This window comes from Mauremys reevesii, linkage group 5, assembly GCF_016161935.1.
Source record: "Mauremys reevesii isolate NIE-2019 linkage group 5, ASM1616193v1, whole genome shotgun sequence".
NCBI lineage: Eukaryota > Metazoa > Chordata > Testudines > Geoemydidae > Mauremys > Mauremys reevesii.
In genome coordinates, this window is record NC_052627.1 from 103,426,785 (window position 1) to 103,453,349 (window position 26,565).

The 26,565-nt window shown below is 40.5% G+C and overlaps 1 long non-coding RNA gene across 6 annotated transcripts in view; it reads right to left on the reverse strand.

The window, feature by feature from the left end:
- LOC120406906 overlaps nt 1–25,475 on the reverse strand; it is a 52,114-nt gene extending 26,639 nt beyond the window's left edge. For 2 of the 6 annotated variants that reach the window (XR_005599649.1, XR_005599652.1), the window contains exons 1-2: nt 25,370–25,475; nt 19,165–19,273 (exon numbers count right to left, since the gene is read on the reverse strand). This is a non-coding gene — a long non-coding RNA (uncharacterized LOC120406906). Of the gene's footprint in view, nt 1–10,171; nt 10,236–19,164; nt 19,274–25,185; nt 25,311–25,369 lie in introns of those variants that run through there. The other 4 variants (XR_005599650.1, XR_005599653.1, XR_005599651.1 and 1 more) reach the window with 3 other exon arrangements.
- Between the last annotated feature and the right edge of the window lie 1,090 nt (nt 25,476–26,565).

Genomic DNA, 26,565 nt, shown 5'->3' on the forward strand with positions numbered 1-26,565 from the left:
TAAACATGCTGAGTTTTTTTAACTTTTCTTCTATGTCAAGTTTTCTAAACATTTTATCTTTTGTGTTGCTCTCCTCTGGATCCTCTAGAATTATCCAAATCTTTCTGAAAGTGTGGTGCCCAGAACTGGACACAGTACTCCAGCTGAGGCCTCACCAGTGCCAAGTAGATCGAGACAACTACCTCCCATGTCTTACACATGACACTCCTGTTAATACACCCCAGAATTATATTAACCATTTTCATAACTGTGTCACATTGTTGACCCATATTCAATGTGGATCTTCTATAACCCCCAGATCCTCTTTAGCAATACTACTACCTAGCCAGTTATTCTTTATTTGGTAGTTAGGAAGGAAAAAATCAAATGCATGACTGTAGTACTTTACACTTGTCTTTGTTGAATTTAATCTTGTTGATTTCAGACCAATTCTCCAATTTGTCAAGGTTCTTTTGAATTCTAATCCTGCCCACCACAGTGCTTTCAATCTCGCACAACTTGTCCTCATCCACAATTTTATATGTGTACGCTCCACTCCATTATCCAAGTGACTAATGAAAATATTGAATAGTACCAGATGACCCAGGATAGACCTCTGTAGGACCCCACTAGATACACCTACCCAGTTTAACAGAAAACCATTGATAACTACTCTTGAAGTACAGTCTTTCAACCATTTATGCACCCCATAGAAAATCCATCTAGACCATATTTCCCAACTTAGTTTATGAGAACTTCATATGGAACTGTGTCAAAAGCCTTACTAAAAATCAAGATATATCACAACTAGTGCTCCCCACAGGAGGAAAGAAGGAAACTAGGCTGGTTTGGCATGATTGATTCTTGATTAATGCTCACTATTCCTTATTATCTGATTATCCTCTAGGTGCTTACAAATTCATTGTTTAATCATTTTTTTTTCCAGTATCTTTCCAGGTATCGAAGATAGGCTGACTTTCTATCATTCCTGGGTACTCTTTGTTCCCCTTTTTAAAGAAAGGTACTATATTTGCCCTTCTCCAGTTCTCTGAGGCCTCACACATCCTACATAATTTCTCAGAAATAATTGCTAATGGTTCTGAGATTGCTTCAGCTAATTCCTTAAGTACCCTAGGAAGAATTTCATCAGTCCCTGCCAAATTGAATATATCTATCTTATATAAATATTTTTTTAACCTGTTCTTCCCCTATTTTGGCTTCTGTTCCTTCTCCCTTGTTGATAATATTAGTTGTGTTGAGTATCTGGTAACCATTTACCCTTTTAGTGATGACTGAAGCACAATAGGCATTGAACACCCCAGCCTTCTTGGTTGATATCCAGGGATTGAACCAGCTCATCAACTGCTGTAAAGCAGTTCAGTTCTGGTGAAGTCGATGACAATTTACATCCTCTGAGTATCTGTTCCTGAAACGCCTTCGTAAAATGATTCCAGTATTGCCAAATGCAAGCATTCAAAACTCAGAAATAGGCCCCAAAAATCATGAGAATGCTTTAAAATCATGAAATATTTTAAAAAGAATAAACTTGGTGTTCTTTTTATTTGACTTCTGATCTTTATGCCTTTGGGATACGCTTTGTTCATGTTGTCAAGGGGTTTTTTTGTTGTTTGTTTTTTGCAACCAGAGGAGCTAGAAACTTATGGGTTTTTTAAATATGAAAGCTGAGATTCTCACGTAATTCCATGACAGAAGGAGCTGGGACTTAAAAAAAAAAGTAGTTAACTATCACAAGATAAAAAGTAGGAGTTGGCAAGACTGTGAGCTGGTTGGGAATTTTCCAGTGGAACAATTTTCAGATGGAAAATTTGTCCATTGGAAAATTTCAATTTTGCTGGAAACTTTTTATTTTCCTTTGTAAAATGGTTTCCAGCTCCATGGCTTTCCCTGTACACAGGCTTCCAGGCTCCCCTGGAGCCTCCCAGCTGGACTGCCCTGGAACCAGAGCTCCCAAAGCTCCTGGACTTTCAGCTCCTTGAAAGCCCAGAGGCCATGGGATGTTCCCAGTCTCCCTCAACTGCCTGGTGGGCTGTCTGGGCTCTGGTCAAAATTAGGTGTTAAAATTACACAATTCTTGATCTGTGGGAAAGTTCTAATTTTCATTCTGTCTCAGAACAATTAATTTCTGAATTTCCCTGCGAAACAGGAATTCTAGTTTCTGGCCAGCTCTTATCATGACTCACTTTTTAGTATCACTGTTGAATGATTAATCAGAATTTTTCTCTTCCTATCTCAGTTGTTCCTTTTTGTGCTCAAACCCATCCTTTTCAAAGTAATGTTGCTGGAAAGCGTGAGAGATGGGCAAAGCCTCACCAACTTTCTGTTCTGTATCTTGTACTTTGTTGTAACCAAAACAATCTCTGTAGTTTCCTAGTTGCAGTAAATGGCTTTTGAGATTGATTAAATGTCTTGGCTTTGGTTCAGTTATTAATCATTATCTCAGCACCTATTTATTGTGCTAACTGCAAGCTACAAGCAGGAGAGATTATCCCTTAAGTCACTGCACTGAGCTCAGCTGGAAACAGTGCCCATTTTTTTGGAACCTAGCTTTATAAAATGTAGATTCCCCATGATTTTAACATGTCAGTTTCTATTTGTTCATATATAAAGTGCACAGTCTCTCAGATCATGAATAATTTGCCCTTTAGAAAAAATAAACAGGGTTTCCAGTTGTTTATTCTTTACAGCATGGATTGGGAGAGGTCTGGCCCATATATTCCATCTAAATTAGTACAACAGGTCTAATTCAATGTGTTATTTTACATGATGCAATCTTTTTATTTCAGTGGAGTTAGAGTGCCTCAAGGTTGGAGTAACACTGTGATGAATCAGGCCCATTCTTTCTAGTTTATATAAAATTCTGTTTTGTGCTTTTTGAAAGTGCACCGCTGCAAATTGATTTAGGTAAACTATGTTTCAGCTTGATTAAGTTTGTTTCTAAAAAACAGAGGGACAGATACTAAGCTGGTATAAATCAATGTAGCTCCAAATGATTTAAAGGTAATGTATGTTTTATCCAAAATGGCTTTCACACACTAGATGCAAATCTAGCATACATGTCCTAATCTATTCAAATTATTTGTAATTTTCTTTCAGTAAGAGACGTGTTGGTAGCTTGTCAGGTTAAAAATAAAAAATGTTTTTCTATTTATCATTCTTTCCTATTTCATGTGGTGTAAGGGTTAATTGTTTAGTGTTCACTGACATGCTTTATGGAAAACAATTCTACTTTATTGCAAAATGAAAACCTTTTTTTCTCAGGAATCTTACTCTGATGCTTTAAGGTTTGACATTATGTTGAACATTCAGTGGTAAATATGCCTCACTGGAAGTGAGTGAGTCCATAAATCAATACACTGTCATGCCAAATTTCTTCCCAAAGCAAGATAGGCTGTCAATTACTCTTAAGGAAATCAAATTATATTCTTCACTGCCTAAAATTCCCAAACCACAGGTTAAAGCAGGCTTTATGAGATGCTGGGTTAACAAGTGTATGTAAGTACAAAGAGCACCCCGTCATGCTTACAACTGTCTCACCTTCCTCTACTCTCACTAATCCAGAGTGAGGCTTGAGCAGTAGTTGGGATGGAAAGGTGTACAAGCTTAAACTAGTTAGTAGCCAGTTAGAATCCCATTGACTCAATAGGACTCTCTGTTGACTTCAGTGGGAACTGAATTGGGTCCTGAAGGAGATGATGATGCTTCGTGTATATAAATATATTTCCCCCAAGGTTGAAAATGGTAACTTACATTTACAATGGCGAGTAAAGAGAAGAGAGCAGTAAATATACCAGCCAGAAATATACAAGACCAAATTTATCCCTGGAGTAACTCTTCTGAAGCCAGTGAGGTTTTACCACAGATGACTTTTACCCATAAAAATAATAATAGTACATTGTAGGGCACTATTCTACTCCCATTTAAATTGGTGGAAATTTTGCTGTTTACTTCTAAGACAGCACGTTTAGACCCATAAACACAAGTAGAAACCTTCTGCAAGTGTTGTCAGCAGTAGCAAGGGCTAGGTTCAAATTAATAAATACCACCAGCATGAGCTACCACCCAAAATTTTGTGGATCAAAAATACCTTCACTGGGGGCACTTAATATGTAATACATTCCCCTCCCCCCACCAGAACTGAGCCCATGTATAAAACAAGAAAAATGTTATTAAGGAAAAAGGAACCAACAGGATCATCTTGGGCAAACACAGCAACAATCCATGTAAATGAATGATAAGTAAAACACTTCCCAAAGTAACTTTGGCAGTAGTTTGTCAAATTGCTTCCCCTCTGCATGGTGAACAGCCACTACATAAATATCCCTTTATCTCATCACTTCCCTCTTCCCTAACATTAAACCCAACTCACAGTTTGGTGTCAGCAAGTAGTGTAGTCCCAGAGTCCTGAGGTGCACTCGGACAAGCCCATCTCCAGCCTGTTGGGAAATGCTGCTTGCTGCTGTCCTGAGGCTCCAACACCTACCCAGCAGTTGAGCAGAATCTTTCCCACAAGACAGGAACCATTTTTCCATGTCTCTGTTCAGTTCCACTAACCAATCAATTCTTAGTTGGTGTACAATGATAGTGACACCCAAAGAAGCACTAGAGGAATTCTGGCTGAAAAGCTTATGCAGATTAAGCTCACTCTGTAGCAGTACTTCACTGGTTCACTAATAGATGGAAGCATGGAGCTACTTTCACTTGAGCACTGTCTAGCTGGAATTCTGGATAAACATCTTATGCAAATTAAGTGTCCATTCTTCCCCCTTGTTCACCACTAGATATGAGCGGAGAGCTCCTTACCCTCCAAAGCTTCAGGCAACAGGGCTTCCACAATAGTAGTGAAATAATGACAAAAGAGAAAATGATATTTCATTTTTAGTCTTCCTCGCAATTAGGCCTGAAAATGTTGTTGTGACATTTCTTCTTCTTTTCCTGCACTGTTCAGCCTTCTGGGGATCAGAGCCATTTGTTCATTGTAGATTTTCCTATCTTTCTATCTTCACATATTTTTTATATTTTCTCTCCAGTCTTCATCCCAAACTGCTGTGCAAATGAAACAGTAACTCTAACTTGCAAAGGTGGGGTGGAGCTCTTTGGATGGAGCCAAATCATATTAGTAATTTTTTGGGGGGAATTAATATTGGGCCATAATCTAGCCTAACATGTTCGCTATCTGCCATAAAGGTCTTATATTTATCAAAAGGTCACAATAGTGACCTTTTGATGAGCTGTGTACCCTTTAGAATTCACTCCTAGCTAACAGTTCTGAAATGAAACTATTAGATGACAGAGCTTATGGGGCTTTTGAGACACAAATGACCCTCTCCTCTTGGCCTACAGGATGTAAGCTCGATGAGAAACACTATCCTACAGTCTCCACTGGCCCACAATTGGTGTCATTAGTGGATCATCTGCTTGGAAAATCTGCTCTTGCACCTCTCCTCTATGGTAAATCTGCAAGGATCATTCCCCTCTATTTGGCATTGGTGAGGCTTCATCTGGAGTACTGTGTCCAGTTTTGGGCCCCACACTACAAGAAGGATGTGGAAAAATTGGAAAGAGTCTATCGGAGGGCAACAAAAATGATTAGGGGGCTGGAGCACATGACTTATTAGGAGAGGCTGAGGGAACTGGGACTGTTTAGTCTGCAGAAGAGAAGAATGAGGTGGGATATGATAGCTGCTTTCAACTATCTGAAAGGGGATTCCAAAGAGGATGGATCTAGACTGTTCTCAGTGGTATCAGATGACAGAACAAGGAGTAATGGTCTCAGGTAGCAGTCGGGGGAGGTTTAGGTTGGATATTAGGAAAAACTTTTTCACTAGGAGGGTGGTAAAGCACTGGAATGGGTTACCTAGGGAGGTGGTGGAATCTCCTTCTGTCATAAACATACAGCTAAGGGTAGCATAAAATCCCTCTTTACCCTGTAAAGGGTTAATTCCTCTTTTACCTGTAAAAGGTTAAGAAGATCAGATAATCTGTGTGGCACCTGACCAAAAGGACCAATAAGGGGAGAAGATACTTTCAAATCTGTGGGGGAAGGTTTTGGTCTGTGTCTCTCGGAGCCAGACAAGAAACCAGGACAGGAAAATTATATCTCCTTAAGCATATCTAAACTAAGCATCTTGTCTTGCAGAAATAGGAAATAATAGCAGAAAAGAAATGTGTTAAATTACTTTTTGTTTTAGCTTGTGAACTTTCTGTTCTAAGAGGGAGGTTTATCCCTGTTTTTGTAACTTTAAAGTTTTGCCTAGAGGGAAGATCCTCTCTGTTCTTGAGTCTTTTGTTATTCTGTAAAATACTTACCATCCTGGTTTTACAGAGGTAATTCTTTTACCTTTTCTTTAATTAAAATTCTTCTTTTAAGAACCTGATTAATTTTTCATTGTTCTTAAGATCCAAGGATTTGGGTCTGTGTTCACTTGTACCAATTGGTGAGGATATTATTCTCAAGCCTCCCCAGGAAAGGAGGTGTGGGGGTTTGGAGGGGATATTTGGGGAAGGTAGGGCTCCAAGTGACCCTCCCTGAATGTTTATTTAAATCACTTGGTGGTGGCAGCGATACTAAGGCTAGGAAGGAATTTGTGCCTTGGGGAAGTTTTTAACCTAAGCTGGTAAAAATAAGCCTAGAGGGTCTTTCATGCAGGTCCCCACATCTGTACCCCAGAGTTCAGAGTGAGGAAGAAACCCTGACACCTTCCTTAGGGGTTTTTAAGGTCAGGCTTGACGAAGCCCCGGCTGGGATGATTTAGTTGGAGATTGGTCCTGCTTTGAGCAGGGGGTTGGGCTAGATGACCTCCTGAGGTCCCTTCCAACCCTGAGATTCTATGATTCTATGATCTCTGCAATCATAGCAATAGAAAAGAGATAGGAGCAGCATTTACAGAAAACATCTGAGAGAGTCAGAGTGCTCATATGTATCCTTACACCGCATGTGACCATGTGAAAGGCACAATCTAGCACACGGATTAGGGCCTACTTATTCCACAAACACCCCCACTGATTTCAGTGGAACCAATCGTGGAGTAACAGCAAGATGCCATTCAACATGATTTAGGGTGGCAGAGTCTGGCTCTGTTTTGTCAAGATGATATATTCAGTAGTCTCATCACATATAACTACTAATTTAAATAAGGCTGAAAAAGATAACATTTTATTATTTTTAAAAGTTACACTTCTTAATGTTCTCCATGAGGGTCAAGCATTTACAGGATTCCAATACTTTAAATTCCTCAAGAGTAGTTTGTGAACCACAGGTTTTCAAAGTCCCCACCTACACAGATCCTAATTTGCTAAGAAAGCATGTAATTAAAGTACATCTGCCCTCTTTTGCTTGACTACTTTGCACATTGTGATTGACTCCTACCCTAAATCACAGAGTATCTGACAGTTTGACAGCAATAAACAAGTTCTTAACTTTAGATTTCAAACTGTTTTATACCTTTAAAAACAAATATAAAAAGCTATATGGTTTTCATTTATTTAAGGGCCAGTTTTTATCACTTGTACTCATGATTATCAGTCTTTTGATTTCAGTGGGACTACTCACTCAGTAAAAGAATTTTAAGTGGTGTAAGGTTCTGTTCAGGACAAGGGTGGTAGAATCTAATCCAAAATCATTAAGATTTGGTTATGGATCAATTGCACAAATGATGCATCAAATTACTCTGACAATCTCAGAAGAAAATGCTTCTTCATGATATATCCAGGTTTGATCTATCATAGGCAGAACTGGTAGTGAAGGCTACAGTTAAGGATGTCCAATACTTTTCATTATAAGACCCCATTTTCAGTTGCTTGAATGTACTTATCTGTCCAATCTAGGGGTCCTGTGGAAAAAATAACGTGATCATGTGATTAAAGGAAGCATCATAATGCATATGCACAAGGGGGCAGAATTAATGTTACATATACAACCTTAACTGAGGCATTTCCTACATGTTGAGTTCTTGACTTAGCAACATTAACTTTCTTTTCATGTCATATTTGTGTGTATATAAAATAATTATAGACAGCACGGTTGATCAGCAGGGACTGCGGACCCCCTGGATTACCCTCGCAGAGCCCAGTTTGAGAAACGCTGCTCTAAGTGATGGCAGCCTGTCCCTGCCTGCATATGGGTAGCTCTGCTGCCCAGAATCTCCGCAGTACTAAATGCTGTGGCCTTGCCTTTGACATACCTGAACAACTCCCAGCCCTGCCCCTGGCACACCCTGTATGCCAGTCCGTGTGAGGAAGTCCTCAGAAGACACCCTGTGTTGGTCTTCCTGAAGTCATGTGGGAGGGAAATTGTCCCTTGGCTAGATTCAGTTCTTTTAGGGTCTCTTTTTGCTGCAGCAGCCCTCTTAGCCAATGTAAAGGGGCTAAAGCAGGGGGGAATCTCACCTATTGATTTTAATGGTACTACTGATGTGAAGATACTATGCATTGGGAGTAAGGGTATCAGAATCTGTGCCGAAATATATTGCTTCATTTAGGTATTTTGAATTCCTGTCCTACACCACAAAGGACAATGGTACACATGCATTTTTTTTTAGACATATCAAAAGTTTTTGAACCTCAAAAGGTATAGTTTAAAGTTTGTATGAAAGCTTGAACTGTTTTTTGTTTACTCATCCCTCTTTCAGGAGTGAATTGTCAGCCAAAATATTTATGAAAAAAAATTGTTAAAAAGTACAAAGCTCAAGGAGACTACAGGAATGTCTACAGGTCACCACAGGTCTAACCACAAAAACATGTTACCATATCTGAGGCTGAACAAATAATTGCTGTTTTGGTTTGATGGCTAAAATGCAAAAACAAAAATAGTATTTAGTTTTCAACCTAAACTGATTCCCTCCCCCCACCCATTTTTTCCTTGCTAAAACAAAAAAAAACCCTCAAATTTCATTCAGCCAAATAAATGCACATTATCAAAATGACACGTTAATTCAATATGACTTTTCAAAATGAAACACTTCCTTTCAAAACAAAATGTTGAAATAGTTCATTTAAAAAATGTCGAGAAACCATTTTGACTTGTTCTAAATTTGTTTCCTTATTTTTTTATTTGGCTGAAACCATTTACTGAATTTGACTCAACTTCTTAAATTGTTACAGCTACCCTAAAACTGCATTTTTCAGTAAATATACTATTTGTCTAAAATAAATCAATCAATCAAAAAATAATTTTTCCATCTCTAATTTGGAGGAAACTTAAAATATATTTTCAACAACCACACATATAAACATATAGAACTGTAGCCATAATTCCAGGTGTTTTCGTTTTTTGCATCTTGCTTATTCTGTATGAAATATATTGCTACCACACACCACAGAAATTGAAACATAGCACAATTTAACTGCTCTACCTTCATAACCTACAATTTTTTAACAGAAAATACATTCAGAGACATAAAGAAAAAGGATAATCTACTCATTCATGCAACACTGGCTCTAGACACATCCGACTCTATTGGACCTAATTGGCAGTAACAGGTATTTATGGTACAGGGTTTTTGCACAGATCTTCTCAGCTGTCTGCTTGCAATTCTTCATCTGCATTGCCTTGTGTTGCTAAATCGGATGCTTATGCTTGAGATAGCATTAAGGATCTTATCAATATCACACTCACATGCAAATATCTTATATTAGTCTTATACAAAGGATCATCCTTGGCCTGTATCTAGAGATGGTCGTGCTAAGATGTGCATTCTTGAATATAAAGGAGGTTTGTTACCCTTTGCCAGAGGTGAAAGTAATATAGAGGACATACTGCTATGGGGGCCCGGCAGTGCCTTGGGTGGAAGGGGTGGGGGTCAGCCTCCCCTAGCTAGTCCTTCCATGCTGGCTGGCCCATGATGCCTTGGGCTCTGGCCACTGCTGTGGTAGCGGTGGCTGGGAGCCCCAGACCCCTTTTAAATCACCAGGCTCCGGGGCAGCTGCCCCTTTTGCCTCCTTTCCCCCACCAGTCAGCGGCCCTTGGGGGGAGGGGGCAAAAGGTACTGCTGTGTACGGGCTGGTACTGGCAGCCACCGCTTACCAGTACGCCGTACCGGCCCACTTTCACTTCTGCCCTTTGCCCACAGTAAGTGACCAGGACTATAATGGAGTGATCTGTACTGGTTTTTAGCATGATTCAGATACCCTCTACAGATGTCGCACAAGTATAGGGCCAAAAAAGTCCTTGCACCTTTTTTATGTAGTCTTCACTCAGGCAGAGCTCCCATAAGCCAGCTTTGTTTACTACATATGGCTTCTGCCCGGAAATATTATTAATCTTTGTACATAAATGCAAAACATGCAAGGCACAAAATACACTTCATAAATGCTTGCTTATGATGTCATTAGATAAATAATGAAGTCAATGGTCATCTTGCTCAAGTAAGGACTTCAGGATTTGGCCAATAATGTAATATTCTTTAAAACAGTTTAATCTGCAAAACACATTGTGCCAAATGCTCCTCTCATATGCAGTGATGAACCACCGTTGAAGTCATGGGTGGGTTACTGAGGGCATGTCTACACGGAGACAGTCAGGAAAGTTAAGACAAATTAGCTTAAGGTGTGAAGTTAACATGCATTAGTTAAAGTGTATTGTACCCCTGTGTTTATGCTCTGATTCAGAGTGGTCTTAGTTCACTTTTTTTAGTTTCAAACTAAGAACACTTTACTTCTGAATGAGAGCATCCACCCAGGGACTTAATGCACTTTAACTAATGTGCATTAACTGCACATCTTTAGTTAATTAGGTTTAACTGTCCTGCATATCCCCATGTAGACAAGCCCAACTGATTCATTATCTTAACTGAACCTAGGAACTATAGCTTCAGTAAATTGACAATGGCAATTTTTTTTTCTGAATATAAATGGGAATTAGGTCCTGCTTTGAGCAGGGGGTTGGACTAGATGACCTCCTGAGGTCCCTTCCAACCCTGATATCCTATGATTCTATGACATTTTAATTGGAAAAGAAAACAAACCAAAAGGCTTATTTTGCATATTTTGTATGGATCTTCACAATATAGTGATCTACCAGTATTTGGTTAGAACTATTTTTTTATTCTTTTTTTATCTATTTATTCTTGGGTCATATGGTTTATATGATACGTGTTATGCAATTTATATTTTGTTTTAATGTATCACATTTAATTATTTGTCAAGGCATGACTATGAGAAGTAAATATCCTTAACATTAGGAAGATTGAAAACTATACTGCTGCTGTAGCAAAGTTACAATTTAGAATGTCATTAAGTTGGACACTTTTTCCAGTTTCCTCCACACTTTCGTTCCTCTTTCTCTCAGCTTAGAAACTTTTGCTCCTTTCTTAGTTGCTGCTTTATTTTTATTCCCTCAGACATTTTGCAGGTCACCAAGGTATCAATTTAATTGAGACATGGTCAGGAAGAATAAGAAAAATCAATTTTGGAACACCTCTGTTCCCACTCTTTCATGCACATTTTATTATATCCATTGTAAGCTTTTAAAAGTCAGAACCTCTGAGTTTTCTATTGCTATGTCTTTGTATGCCTTTCCTCCACTCATGCCTCATGTGCTGAGAAAGGGCAAGCATAGACAGCACCCCAGACTACATATGCAGTGGGATAGACTCCCTTTTGTATTAGCCTATACTTTAGTATTCTGCGTACAGGCATGCAGAATTTCTTACTGCGCACTGAACTATGCTGAAAAGCATAGATTTGCAATACATTACATTTTCAAAGGCAACTTCATAAAAAGCTCCAGAGCTGCACAAAACACCATGTTCCCACACTCACCCAGAAATCTTTTCTGTCCCTTACCATACCCAGGGCCAATCAGAGGGGGCCTCAAATTTAGACTCTTGTTAATTTTTTGGCATTTGATAAGTTTCGCAACCTGTTTTTATGCGCATCCCTATCGGACCAAAATGTGACACACTCTCTCAGCTTAGAGCTGTAAATTTAAGCAAATAAGCAATGTGATTTGTTAAAAGACATAATTTTGTGTTAACTGATATAGATTGTCATATTAAAAAAGTTACAAATGTTCATAAATATTAATAAAAATATATCGATTTTGATGGCACAAGATTAGACCATGTGTCATCATTTTTTATTTTTATTATGGCTAGGGGCCTCAAAAGCTGGAAGTGGCTCGGGCCTCTCTGGAGCTCTGAGAGGGCCTGACCATACCTAAGACCTGGTCTACACTACAAGTTTATCTCCAATTTAGCAGCATTAAACCAAATTAACCCTGCACCCGTCCACACAACGAAGCCCTTTACTTAGATATAAAGGGCTCTTAATATTGATATCTGTACTCCTCCCCGACGAATATTTCAAATTGCCATTTCAAATTAGGGTTAGTGTGGCCGCAATTCGACGGTATTAGCTTCCGGGAGTTATCCCACAGTGTACCATTGTGACCACTCTGGACAGCAATCTGAACTCGGATGCACTGGCCAGGTAGACAGGAAAAGCCCCATGAACTTTTGAATTTCATTTCCTGTTTGTCCAGCATGGAGCGCTGATCAGCACAGGTGACCATGCAGGCCCAGAATCAAAAAAGAGCTCCAGTATGGGCCGTACGGGAGATACTGAAGCTGATCTCTGTATGCGGAGATGAATCTGTTCTATCAGAACTCTGTTCCAAAAGATGAAATGCCAAAACATTTGAAAAAATCTCCAAGGCCATGATGGACAGAGGCCACAACATGGACTCAACACAGTGCTGCGTGAAATTTAAGGAGCTGAGACAAGCATACCAGAAAGCCAAAGAATCAAATGGACGCTCACGGAGAGAGGGGTGACTGACGACTGTAGCTATCCCACTCCTGCACTCTCCGAAAACCATTTGAATTCTGGGCTGAGCTCCCAAAGCCTGAAGGGTCAAAAACATTGTCGCAGGTGGTTCAGGAAATATGTCATCAGCCCCCCCGTGAAAGCAAAGGGAAAAAATAGTTTCTCGCCTTTTTTCAATGTCACCATATGTCTACTGGATGCTGCTGGCAGACGCGGTGCTGCAGCACTACCCAGCAGCATCCCCTTGCCTTGCCTTACGGATGGCAGACGGTACAGTATGACTGATAGCCGTCATCGTCGTCCCATAGGTGCTCCTGGCTGGCCTCGGTGAGGTCAGCCGAGGGTGCCTGGGCAAAAATGGGAATGACTCCAGGTCATTCTCTTCTTTAAGTTTTGTCTAATGGAGATTCGGTCCTGCCTGGAATATCATGGCAGCTGGAGGCTTCTGCCTCAGGCTGCTCTCCCAGTCAGCAGCACCGTGCGGTTGCGCCTATTCCTTGCTACCAAGGATCACAATCAGATACTTAGACCTCTACATTTTGCTGCAAATAAAAATATTAAGCTGCCATTTACAACTGTCCCCAACATACATATCCTGGGACATTTTGTATTTTACCAGTGGCAACCAAAGGCTCACACACAAATGAAGATTCAGTCCTGCCTGTGCTTCTATCCTAGTGCTTGTCACAGATTCCCATTTTCAGCTATAGACTGAGCAAGTGCAGAATGGTGGTTCACTCTACTTCGCTGTAAGCCAACCGCCCTCCTCTTCCCCCTTTGATCTCTGCTTGCAGAGGCAATAAAGTCAGTGTTGTTTCTTATTCATGCATTCTTTATTACTTCATCACACAAATGGGGGGATAACTGCCCCGGTAGCCAGGGAGGGGTGGGGGAGCAGGGAAGCAATGGTGGGGTTGTTGCAGGGGTACTCCCTAGAATGGCATGCAGCTCATCATTTCTGCGGGATGTCTGGTTTGCCTCTCTGGTCCTTTAGTAGGCTTGCCTGATATTCTAGGCAGGACTGACTCTCCATTAGACAAAACTTAAAGAAGAGAATGACCTGGGGAGTCATTCCCATTTTTGTACAGGTGCCCCTGACCGACCTCACCAAGGCCAGCCAGGAGCACCCATGACAGCAGCAGACGGTACAGTAGGGCTGGTAATTGTCTTTGCTAACTTGCAAAGGCAAGGAGATGCTACTGTGTAGCACTGCAGTACCGCGTCTGTTAGCAGCATCCAATAAACATTCGGTGACAGTGAAAAAAGGCTGAACGGGCTCCATGGTTGCCGTGCTATGGCATCTGCCTGGGCAATCCAGGGAAAAGGGCAAAAAATGATTGTCTGCCATTGCTTTCACAGAGGGTAGATTGACTGATGACATTTACCCATAACCACCCATGACAAATTTTTGGCCCCATCAGGCATTGGGATCTCAACCCAGAATTCCAATGGGCGGCGGAGACTGCTGGAACAATGGGATAGCTACCCACAGTGCAACGCTTCGGAAGTCGACGCTAGCCTCGGTACATGGACGCACACCACCGAATTAATGTGCTTAGTGTGGCCGCGTGCACTCGTCTTTATACAATCTGTTTCCAAAAATCTATTTCTGTAAAATCGGAATAATCCCGTAGTGTAGACATACCCAAAGGTAGATTTCTATAGTACAAGTGCAATAAAAGGTAATGTTGTTTCAAGGACTTGGTAGCTACTTCCTGATTATCTGTCAAGGTCTGTCACTGTAATATCTGAGAGTCTGGATTGTTTGGGAGACTGATGATCAGTATAGAGAAGGAGTCTATCCATGTGGCTGGATGTATGTGTGCATCTGGAAGGCCTTTGGTCTACAATCTCCAGTTCAGAGTGAGGAAGAATAGGCAGGCCTCATGGCCCTATTAGATATATTTACATGAATTACTGTTTTCTGCCTGCTTTTGTGCAAGAGGGAACACTGGGGCCCATGATTTACTGGACGGTTCATCCTCAATACCTCATTATGATTACTGAGAAGTTTTTATTGTAACTAATGTACTCACTGACATAGTATCAACAATTAAATCACCTGGCATCCTCTCTCTCTAGGGTCAGTGATCTGCTCATTTGTTCCTACTTGTTTACGGAGTAAAAAGATGAACTTTTCCATTACAGGTGTTTCATTATAAAAATCATGTTAAATAATCAAGACAGTCTGAGGTACATGCACATGTGTTAGTGTCAGATTAACATAGTTCTAATACTGAATAATAATAATTTGATGTAGAAGCTTTAATCGCAAAGGATCCCAAAGCACTTTAGAGACATAACAAATTGATACACTATACAAATTATACCCAGGGATCTCTTCTTTAGTTACTAAAATACAACCATCTCTGGACAAAAGCAAGTAGCTGTTTCACAGCACACAGCAACACCACCCAAAAGCTTAGGGCAGGAAGTGGGTGCCAGGAAACTTGCATTAGGAACACTACCCTTGCAAAAAGGGCTCTGGAATCACTAATGACCATGAGTAAGTTTATTTCCAATTCAAAACAGAGAATAAAAACTCTGTGGGACAAGTATCAGAGGGGTAGCCGTGTTAGTCTGGATCTGTAAAAGCAGCAAAGAGTCCTGTGGCACCTTATAGACTAACAGAAGTTTTGGAGCATGAGCTTTCTGTGGGACAGAAGCTGTCATTTTTTTGACAACAGAGCCCCCAAGTGCTATCACAGTATAAATAAAATAATTTCCAGTGTTCTTCAAAAATACTCTGCACCATTGATTCAACACTAACTCAGACTTTGCCAGAGCAAAGATTTAGCTATGGAGGTAATGATTTAATCTAGTTTCCTGGCCATGAGAAGCTTCCACACATCAAATAGCATAGTAGGGACAGGGATTAAAAAGGGTGATAAATGGTGAGCTAGAATTAGTAGAAAGTGACATCTTTAATTCCTCCTGTACTGGGTGCAATTGCTTGTTGCTCTCTCATGGTTCAAAGGACTGAAGGAGAGAAAAAAGATGAGCCAGTGCATTGCATACAGACATGCTTTGTACCTGAGAAAAAATATATGGAGAGGCTCCTGACTTTTGAGGCAGCTTCATGCCAAAATGTAATTTGGCGGTAGATAAGCAGATCTGTTTTTAAAGAGCATTTTGAATTGATTCCCAATTAATGGCAAACTATATTCTAAAGAGACATGACTCCTCTATTGCAAGATAATCCTACTTTCTATTAACATCAATCAACAAGATGCTTTTTAGAGTTAATCCTGCCTCTTCTTTCTGTTTTATTGATATATTAAGATAGGACAGTCAAATGATAAAAAAAAATCACAATTAATCGCAAGATTTAAAAAAGTTGTGATTAATCAAGTTCAAGGGCACTGCTAAACAATAGGAGAATACCAATTTAAATTTATTATAAATATTTTGGATGTTTTTCTACATTTTCAAATATATTGATTTAAATTACAATGCAGAATACAAAGTGTACAGTGCTCACTTTATTTTATTGTTAATTAAAAATATTGGCACTTTAAAAAGATAAAAAATAGTTTTCAATTCACTTCATACAACTACTGTAGTGCAATATCTTTATCATGAAAGTGCAACTTACAAATGTAGAATTTATTTATTTATTTTACATAGCTGCACTCAAATATAAAACAAGATAAAGCTTAAGTTTAGAGCCTACAAGTCAAAGCATGAAGGAGCATATGAATGTTTAGCATCTGGCATGTAAATACTTTGCAATGCCGCTTATAAAAGTGCCATGCGAATGCTTGCTCTCACTTTCAGTGACTTTGTACATAAGAAGCAGACAGCATTATCTCCCATAAATGTAAACAAATGTGTTTGTCTTAGTGATTGACTGAACAAGAAGTAGGACTGAGTGGACGTGTAGGAACTAAAGTTTTACATTGTTTTGTTTTTGAGTACAGTTATATAACAAAAAATAATAATTCTACATTTGTATGTTGCACTTTCATGATAAAGAGATTGCACTACAGTACTTGTATGAGGTGAATTGAAAAATACTATTTCTTTTGTTCATCTTTTTACAGTGAAAATATTTGTAATAAAAAATAATATAAAGTGTGTATTGTGTTGTAATTAAAATCAATATTTGAAAACGTAGAAAAACATCTAAAATATTTATAATACATTTAAATTGGTATTCTATTGTTTAACAGTGCTATTAAAACTGCAATTAATTGCAACTTTTAAAAATCTAGTTAATGCATGTAATTAACGCAAAACAAATTAACTGAGATTAACTGACAGACCTAATTAACAGAAATTGGTAAAATGAAGCTCACACCCTTCAGAGTTCAAGTGCTTGGTGAAAACCACATGCTGCTGGCCTTTTTCCATTTTAAATCTTCTAGCAACAAAAGAAACAATCCGTTTAAAGAGCTCTCTATTGCCAGCCATCCTGCTGCTTCCACTATTTCTTCTGTAATTTAAATGCTTTGTGGACAGAAAAGATTTTGAGTTTTGATATTCACTGTAGTTTCAATTAATGAAGTAAAATGAGGCTGATAGGTACAAAAAACACAGGTGCAGTTATTCAGAGTTCAGCCTGGATTTTTTATGCAGCTCAGATTTATTTGTGTTTAAAAGTTAACCCTTGATCCTGCACCCAAATGCTTGTTGCACATAACTTCATATTTGAAAAATCAGCCTCTGCACTGGGGCACTATTGTTCAGTGCTTTATTTTCTCACATATCATATCGCACTCAGGAGAAAGAAAGGGATGCTTCCCTTGTACTAATAACTATTATTTTTATTATTATTTCATTGTCCCCAAACGTCACTAATGCTGTTAAGGTGACCTGCAGTGCATCATACATTCCAGAACATTAAGTGAAACTATAGTTAAACCTCTGTAAACCAGGAAATACGTAGTTAAGAACCTTATAGACTAACAGACGTATTGGAGCATGAGCTTTCTGACATGCATCTGACGAAGTGGGTATTCACCCACGAAAGCTCATGTTCCAATACGTCTGTTAGTCTATAAGGTGCCACAGGACTCTTTGTTGCTTTTTACAGATCCAGACTAACATGACTACCCCTCTGATAGTTAAGGAACACACTTGCCCCACCCTTAACTCTGCCATTTGGAGCCACAAGAGCACTAAGAATATACTGTAAGTATGTTTCAGCATGGGCTGCCCTATAGTAAGCAGACATGAATAATAGCTACATATACGTGTCATTTTACATGGTGTATTGTATGTCACAGAATTCTCTCATTCATCTGCATACACTCAAACTTCACTGTGTTAGGGTTTGTCTACACAGGGACGCTGAAGAAACATAATCCAAATAAACTAAAGGTGTCCCCATGTGGATGCTCTCACCCCAAATTAAAGTGTTTTTAATCAGTTTACCTTAATTCACTTCCAAAGCTAATATTAAACAGTAAACTAGCCTCATCCTTAAATATAGTGGTGCTATACCCCACAATAATTATGTATTATAGTGCTGCCTAGGCACCATCTGAGAATGGGGGCCCACTGAGCTAAGCACTGTAGAAACAGAGTAATAGGCAGTCCTCTGTGCTGAAGAGCTCCCCTTCCATCCTTCTTCCCAGGTCAACTTCTTCTGAACAGCAGATGCCATAGCGATAGGGGCTCCCCTAACCCATGGAACCTAGAACCCTCTAGAACCACACTCTGTGACTAGAACGGGGGGTTGCATGCTGGAAAGGTGTAGCCATGTAACTTACTGCAGACTCTGCCTACTACAACTTACTCCTGCTTCTTCCTGGCGGGGTTTGGGAGAGGGAAAATGCAACTGAGACCTGCCAGTCACACACACCTCTCCTCTCCCCACCCCAGTTCTGCTTCACCTTGTACGAATCCATGGACCCTGAATTTTGTGGTGCCAATATCACCAGTCACAGTGAATAACATGACACAGAGGCAATGCTTCCTTCTGTCCCCACTTTGTGGGATCCGTAGAAGCAACATCCCCCTTCAAATACATAGGCAGAAGGGAGGACACTGTCCAAAGTACTTCCTTAGGTCCTTTCCCAGAGGGTTTTATTATTATTATTTATATCTGTTAGCAAACCCTCCCTCTGTGGCACCTACGACCTCACTGTTGCTAGTAAAAGTGAATCAGGAATTACCATTTTCTATTCCTGCATAGGTTCTGTCAGACTTAGTACTTTGTATTGGTCTTCTAGTCCCATTTTCTTCACTGCAAGATAATGTAAAGCTCCGCTGTGCTCTGCTGTGATAATTAAAGTCGATTGTGAGTGATTTGATAGATATGACAACAGAGCTAACCTTCACATCATTCCCCTTTATGTTAGATACATGAAAACCTCTTCACTCACTGCCTGAGTTGGGGCTATAAAGGACCCACCTGCCAATACAGAGTTCAGAAAATAGTGTCTTATCAATGCCTACCTCACTGCGTAATGCCAGAGATTAACAGGGAAGGAGGGGGCACACCGTTTATTGACAGAGCCCTATCACTGGAATGACAGCATGAGACAGGAACCTGCACAAGAAGTACCTGCAAAGGCAAAACAAAATGAAAACAGGGAACTGAGGTAGTCAAAGACTATTATACCAGCCTTCTTCATAAGGTAGTATGCCACAGACTGATACCCTTTGGAACCAGGTGCTTAATAACCTGCGAGACCACTACAGAATAGAAGAGTCTCTGTTGACATCAAGTGATCTTACTTCTGCTTTTCCATATGAGGAGCTGTGATATTATAAAGAACAGACAAAATACAATGTTTCATTTTGTCTGGGCACTTAGATTCATGGCATATGTGCTAGCTAGTCAGAACTCTGGGCATATTAGTCATGGGAAAATATCACTTCTGAAAGGAAGCATGAGTGACAGGGTCAGACGCACTGCTAAATCCCTTGTGAATCAGGGTTTAACTCCATTTCCTTTGCCTCCCCTTTTACAGGGGCTCAAGAAAATGGGGATGAGTATCTGGTTGGCTGACCGAGGGCTCAGAATGATTTGGGGGAAGCAGCCATCCATTTCCAGGATACAGTATTGGGTTGAATCCCAAGCTATGGGGTTTTCTATTCATTCATTTTTGCCTTATATTCTGATTAACAGGAACGTGTGAATACCCGTCTGGCCCAGGTACCTTAGTCAACCTGTGCATCAAGATCAATTACCAACTGTCCAAATGCCTCCAAGGAAAAAAAAAATATAGTCCTCCCAGCACCAGCCAACCCTTCTGGCTCTGGATCCCCATCACCAGTCCCATCTCTGTTGCTCAAACCCAGGGCAAGTTGATCAGGCCCAGCCCTGCCTCTCCAATGTGGAGAAGATGTGATGCCAGGCATCAGGCCTATACCCACATTGTGTGGAACCAGAACTCAGCATCAAGCTGCCCTGTCAAGATCCAATCTGTGCCCAAGTTGTAAAACACCAAACTCCAGCCCCGACAGGGGAGTGCAGGCTGGGTTGGCACCCTATGCCTTTCTCCAGCAGCCCACACCAATACTAATCTGCTGGTACCCTGGTGCTGGCGAGTCAGTGTCCAACACATTTCCAATTCCCTCTCTGGCTCCAGCACCCTGTGATTCCTGATATCAACCTAGAGGTGCTGGTGGACTCAGGTGCCTCAGGCAATTTCACAGGTCTGGAATTTGCACAGCACATAAGTTCCCTACCCACTTCAGGGACTCCCAAGAGTTATTGGAGTCCATAGGTGGGTCACTCCTTCATTGGAACCAGTTACCCACCACACAGATCCTTTGATGTAACTACATTTCAAGGCCACCAAGTCCTCCAGTTTAGGCTATTTTGTGTGCCACAATCATCAGCTGTCCTGGGCTTTCCCTAGTTTATTGTCCATGATCCACACATTCACTGGTGGTCAGGCACAGTATGCTGTGACTCTGTCTTGCCAACAATCCTGTTTCCTGAGAGCCAGCCTGGGATCAGCCACCCATTGCAGCTTACTTAGTCCTTCAAAGAATTCAGTGATATGAAGAGTGGATCCAAAAGGTGACGCTGGCAAACCCATGACCTCCCCAGGAATTCTTGTTAAATATCAAGACTATGCTGACATGTTTGACAAAAATGAAAGCCAACACTCTATCTCATCATTGCAGCTACAACTGCCCCATATACCTCTAGTTGTGAGCAGCAGTTCCCTGAGGAATGTTTAATCCCTCTTTGAACCTGAACTACAGGCACTCTGAAGCTTTCTTGAGAAAAATCTGCTGAAGGGGTTCATTTGTCCTTCCCCATCCACAGAGGTGGCCCCAATGAAAAAAGATGTCTCCTTCCAGCCTTGTATGGATTACAGAGCACTGAACAAGATTACATTTTGAAACTGGTACCTCTTACCACTTATTAATGTGCTGTTTGAAACACTGTGCTCTGCCAAAGTGCAAAAATTTTGGACACCTGCAGAACTCATAAACTGATGAGGACCAGTAAGGAGTTGAATGGAAGACCATCTTCTTTACCAGGTATGGCAACTTTGAATATTTGGTCATGACGTTGGGGTTGTGCAATGCCCCATTAACTTTTCAGCGTTTCATAAATGACTCCTTTAGTGACATGCTGGTCCAAATTTTTTTATCATTTACCTGGATGACTTCCTTATTTTCTCTGAATTATCAGGACCTCCATAATCATCATGTGTGCACTGTCTTGGAGAAACTCCACCAAAATCACCTCTATGCAAAACTTGAGAAACACAAGTTAAATAAGGACACAGTGGAATTCTTGGAATATTGTCTTGGCTGAGTGACTCACCATGGACCTGCATAAGGTGGCAATATCTGGCTAACCACACCCAAAAATATACATGGGGTGCAGTGATTCCTGATGTTCACCAATTTGTATAGATGATTTATTGAAAGAGTCTCTAACCTGGTTACACCCATAATGGTACTCCTGCAAACAAAGGCCTGATTTGCCTGGTCCATGGAGGCTCAGTCAGTTTATAATCAACTAAAAAGGCATTCACCTCAGAATGAATCCTGGTTTACCCAGATCCCACTAAACCATTTATGACCATGGCCAACTTGTTGAAATTTGCCATAGGTGCAGTATTATCTCATTATGTGGACCCCCAACACCAACTACAATCCTATGCCTTTTATTTTTGGAAGTTAACCCCAACAGAAAAAAATGCATTTGGGACAAGGAGCTACTGGCTATCTGGCAGCTTTTGAGAAGTGGCACTACCTCCTAGAAGGAGTCTGATTCCCAGTCCAAGTCCTGACAGACCACAAGAACGTGGAGTACCTAAGGATGCCTTAACCAACACCAGATCCACTGGTCCCTCCTCTTCATTCACTTTGACTTTGTTGTATCCTATCACCCAGGGACAAGAAACAGAAAGGCAGATATCTATCTTTGCAGGATGGGTATGTTGAACCTGGTAAAGAGCCTCTGTCACTGTGCTCAAGACATCCAGCTTTGTCAATGGGACAATCAACAGTAGTCTGACATCCTTCATATTCTCCCTGTTCCCAGATGATCCCTTCACAACCTAGACCTGCCAGATCCTGGAAAATGCAGATACTCATCCCAATTCTGAGTTCTGAATATGGAATGGCCTCTTCTATAGCAATGATCATATTTATGTTCCAGAGGGACAACCTAGATTTCAGGTGTCAAAACTATGCTATGATTCACCACTTCCAGGACCAATCTGTCCAATTCATAACCTGGAATCTAAGCTTGAGTAGCTTCTGGTGGCCAAGTTTACAGCAAGGATTATATAAATTCCTGCAACCACTGCGCCCATACCAAGAACCCACAATCAGAAATCCTAGGTCTCTTCCAGTCTCTGCCCATGTCTCCATAGCCTTGGTCTACTATGTTAATAAATTCATGATAAAACTGCCCCCATTCGCAGGGATGCTCTGTAATCCTGGCTGTTGTTGACCTCCTAACAAAGATGGCACACTTCATCCTATGCCAGACTGTTCCTACTTCATGGGATATAATGTGGCTCTTCCTGAAAAACGCCTTCCACTACCATGGGTTACTGATGGGCATTGTATTGGACCAGGACCACTGGTTAGTCTCCTAGTTCTGGAGGGAATTTCTGACTTCTTACCTTGTCCATCTGCAGACTACCGGGCAAACAGAGAGGGTCTATTACATCTTGGAGCAGTATCTTTGCTGTTTTTTTTAGTTAACACCAGGATGACTGGCTTCCCCTGCCACACTAGGCAGAATACGCATATAACAGTGCAATCCATGCCTTCACCAAACATAGTCCATTCTTTGCAAACTATGGCTTTTACTCCTACTTCCACCCAGATTTACCCATCAGTTCCCTAGTGCCGGCTGCTGTGGATTTATTCTCCGATCTACCCCATGTGCACTGGGAGCTCAAGGAACACTTGCAGTCCACCAAAGAGGCCTATTAACACAATGCAGACCATGATCATCAGGCTGCCCCCAACCTGGCTGTAGGAGATAAGCTATGACTTTCTGCCCAGAACCTGAGATCAAGCCACCCAGCTATGACACTAGACTACCAATACCTGAGGTCCTTCAATATTATAGGATAGGTGAACTCAGTGGCCTTCAAGTTACAGCTGCCTGAGTCCTTGAAGATCCACCCCATATTTCAGAAACCACTCCAACCCACTACCACCATCCATAAATCTGTGGACAGGAGTACTTGGTCCTTTGAATCCTTAATTTTTGGAGAGTTAGGGGAAGGCTCTAGTTCCTGGTGGACCAGGCTGTAGAACAGATTGACTACACCACCTGATTGGTTGGAATGGTCAGCAGGCCAGCTCTTAAGCCCAGCAGCAGCACAGCAGCTGCTCAAATCATTCACCTATGGTTATGATTGCTCCTGCGCCTGCCATGCCTCATTCCAAGGAAACCAGTTCTGACCTTTAACTTTGGCTCTGGCATCTGGCCTCTGACTCCAGCTCCAGTCCAAAACTCTGACTCTTGGCTCCTGACAATGGCTATGACCCTGGGCTCGGGAACCTGGCTTCTGGCTCTGACCCTGGGTTCTGATTTCTGGCTACCAACTTCTGTTCTAGGAACTTGGCCTGACTCCTGCTCTGATCACTAGGCACTTCAGCCCACGTCCAAGTCACCATGCACAAGCAGTAACTCTGAAAAAGATAATCCGGTGAACATGAGCTCCCAGTACAAAGCTGTGGCCAAAAGACCTGATGCAAATCCTTCGGTGTATAAACAGGGGATTCTCAAGTAGAAGTAGAGATACCTCTGTATTTGGCACTCATGTGATTGCTGCTGGAATACTGTGTCCCGTTCCGATGTCCACAATTCAAGCAGGAAGCTGATCAATTAAAGAGGGCTCAGACAAGAGCCATGGACGGACCTGCTGACGCGGCAGGTAAACAAACTGGCCCGGCCCGCCAGGGGCTTTCCCTAAACAAGCTGCGTCCCAAGTTTGGGAAACACTGATCTAGACTAACAAACAGAAGGTTAAAGGGTGATTTGATTATTATCTATAAGTATGTACATAGGGAACAAATATTTGATAATTGGCTCTTCAATCTAGCAGAGAAAGATATTACCCAATCCAATGGCTGGAAGTTGAAGTTGAAACTAGATAAATTCAGACTGGAATTAGGCTTTTTTTTTTTTTAAACACCCTCACAATTAACTCAGGGTCATGTTGGGGTCTCCATTACTTGCAATTTTAAAATCAAGATTGGATGTTTTTCTAAAAGATTGTGCTCTGGGAATTTTTTGAGGGAGTTCTACAGCCTCTCTGTGTTTCACCTTCTCTTCTTAGTGTTTTGTTTTATCTAGTATAGTACATGTAGTTTCCCGTGTGAAAAATTTCACAGGGTTCATTGTTCAGTCCCAGTAAGTGCATATCTGAAGAGTGGGTGAGTGACATTTACAAATACCAGGTTCACTACAGTGCCTATTGCATTAGCAGTTTTTCTAACTCTTGTGATTTTATTGCACATCTCACAATATTTGGTGCTTTTGTTACAGCCTCAGGATTTATGTGATTACATAAGACTCTCAATGTACTTTCTTCTTTAAATGAAAGTTTCTAGCCCTCATTTTTATGGAGAAAAACTTGAAAACATGATGCCTAATGGCTACAGCACTAGAAGACAAAAAACTCCAAATTGACTTGAAAATCATGAAATTTAAAAAACTGGTCAATCTCATGATTTTTGGGACCAGGTTCCTGATTAAACAATACTTGTGGTTGGTGATACTGCATTAGGAACAGCAGTGAAACTTTCGCTTTCTTCCCCCCTTTCTCCAACACTTCCTCTTTGGCTTCTGTCTCTTTCTATACTACTCTTGTTCTTTTCTCATGGTTTCACTTATTCCCCCACCTTTTTTGAAATCCTCTGTATTGTTGCAAGTCAGAGTTAATAATGACTCAAGATTGTCAAACAGTCTCAATTGGAATTATTGAATCAAAGATTATCAACCAGAGATTAGTACAGAAAGAATAAATACATTACCACCCTCTGATGTGATAAAGAGTTGACTTTGTGTCTCTTCTTCACTGAAACTGGAGGAATATGCATTTTCATTCCCCAACTAAGTTTCAACACTTCTGCATTATATAGGGTTTTCAAACAAAGAGAACCTCTTTGCCAAAAGAAACGTATGTTCTGATTTCATATATATGCATTCTCAGTTTACCTGATGTGTGTGTGAAGGCAATTATTTACAGGTGAGAGAATTAACAGTTCTTTGAGGTAATATCTTTCAGTGGGTCTTTCTTCCCCATAAGCATTCTTCTCATCTGTTGTAATAATCATCCGTTACCAGTTTATATGTCCATTCATATATATTAGTAAGGGGTGGTTCCCAAGAATATCTGGAGTTTTATAGACAGACCTACACATTATTAGATACAGTCTAACACACAGAATTCCTGGATAGAGTTACTTATCAGTCAAGGACCAGTATTCTGGACCTTAGAATTCAACATACTCTTTGTTAGTATCTAAAGATTCTAAAGAATGGTTAAGATATAAATGAATCAAATATACTGAAAGAAAAACGACTAAAAGGATTAATATTTACTAATAGTATTGACTATAGAAGAAAAGAAAAAAGCAGCTGTGGCAATGGACTTTAATGATCACAGTGTTGCTACCTGGAAAGAGCATTATGGCTCCCAGTAATGTACAATTCACAAAGACTATAACGATAGTTGCACATTTTATATGGAAAGTGATTAAATGAAACAGGAGACAAATAAAAACTATAGTCAGACACTTTAGGCTTGATACTAATCACTCTCATTACACCATAAGCATTCTGTTGCCTTCAGTGGAGTTATCCACAATTTACTCCAGTCTCAATAAGAGGAGAATCAGACCCTACATGTAATTTAAAAATAAGCAATGGAGTTTTGTAAAGGAAAAATTTTACATACATAGTTTGGTCACTGACTGCCTGTAAAGTCACTGGGAAAATGAAGGTTTACAGTGTCTGTGGGTTTTGCCCAAACTTTCTATTTGGCTTTTTGAAATATTCTCTCTTTTCCATCAATAGGCCTGAATATTACAAAACATACAGGATCTCATCACTCCGGTTTAAGGGAACATAACAAAAAGACAACCGGATTTAATTATTAGTTCAGCAAATTGTTAAATCATAAAGGAGACAATCCTGCAAGGTCCCTAGCTGTTCCTGCTTGTTCCTGGCCAGGGGCAGAGAAAGTCAGATCTTTATGTAGACTACTGAAATGGATTTATAGTTAAGTAAGGTTATCAGATACCAGTGTGATGAGCATGATTATAGATATGTACCTCATGTGAAATAGTATTTTGGGAAACCAATGGTTGTTGAGGGCCACCAGCATCTCACAGCAGGTGATCAGCATGATG